Source organism: Chrysochloris asiatica, unplaced genomic scaffold (assembly GCF_000296735.1).
Source record: "Chrysochloris asiatica unplaced genomic scaffold, ChrAsi1.0 scaffold00097, whole genome shotgun sequence".
Lineage (NCBI taxonomy): Eukaryota > Metazoa > Chordata > Mammalia > Afrosoricida > Chrysochloridae > Chrysochloris > Chrysochloris asiatica.
Window position 1 is genome coordinate 9,927,592 of NW_006408615.1, and position 1,132 is coordinate 9,928,723.

General features: G+C 62.7%; 1 pseudogene; it reads right to left on the reverse strand.

The window, feature by feature from the left end:
- LOC102819032 overlaps window positions 1–891 on the reverse strand; it is a 4,212-nt pseudogene extending 3,321 nt beyond the window's left edge.
- Between the last annotated feature and the right edge of the window lie 241 nt (window positions 892–1,132).

The following is a 1,132-nucleotide window of genomic DNA, read 5'->3' on the forward strand; positions in this document are numbered from 1 at the left end:
GTCTGGAGTGCTGGTCACTGGGAGATGGTCACCCCCACCTGGCCAGGCCTCACTGGAGTCTCACTGCACACCCCACCCTGTCCCAGGAAGCCACGCCTCACCTTCTCCATCTCATCCAGGAAGGCATCGGTCAGATCACGAGGTGGCTGGGCCGGGTCCCGGCTCTCCCGGTGGTCGGTGACCAGCTCATCCAGCATGTCCATGAAGGCCCTCTGTCCTGAGAGGATCTTGTTGGCTAACCCCGGGATGTTCAGAAGCACAGGGATTGCATCCAGCACCTGTGCTGACACACCAGGAGCTCGGGGTCCCGCCTGTGCTCAGGGGACACAGTCAAAGTGCCCGGAACCTCTAGGGTCCCGGAGGCTGCCTTCACTCTCCTACAGCCCACCGTGGAACGTCCTTTCTCCAAAGCCCCTAATACAAACCTGCCCCTCCTTGGGAAGCCTGTTCAGTTGAGCAGGGAGGCGGCCTCCTCCTGGAAGCTCTCCCAGCCTGCGCTCTCCACCCTCTCCGCCACTCTTCTTCCCAAGTCCCTTGCACCTATCTCAGGTGGCTTGACTCTTCCTTCACTCCGGACTCCATCAGCCCCAAGATCTTGAGGAAGGTCCAGTCGTACTGGAAGCGGCGCCCTTGCGTCAGGGAGCGATGGCATTGCTCACCGCTTTGTTCAGGCGGTCTACCGGGCTGAAGGGGCGTCCTGGTAGGAGGGTGTAGGATCACAGGCGTCCCTTGGCCCCAGTTCTCACCGGCCTGGCCTTCGAACGTGGCGCAGAGGTAGGCTGCCTCCTGGGTCACCCACTGCTCCAGAGACTTCTTGTCCAGATCGAAGTTGCGCAGTGTGGACAAGGAGCGCGCCAGGATCACACCTGGGGGGCGCGGGACGGTGGGCATGGCTGTAGGTCCAGTTGCGCCAAGACCCCATCCCGGAACAGGCTCCGCCCACACGTGCTCTGAAGCCAGGCTCCATCCCCGCTCCGCCCCACCCCTGCCTGGGACAAGCCCCGCCCCACCCAGGATAGGCTCCACCCCCGCCCATCTCGTCCCTGGACAAGCCCTGCCCCTTCCCTAGCCGCAACTCTTGATATTGCTTAGTTCACACACACAAACCCCACACGCCACCGTGGTGGAAGTT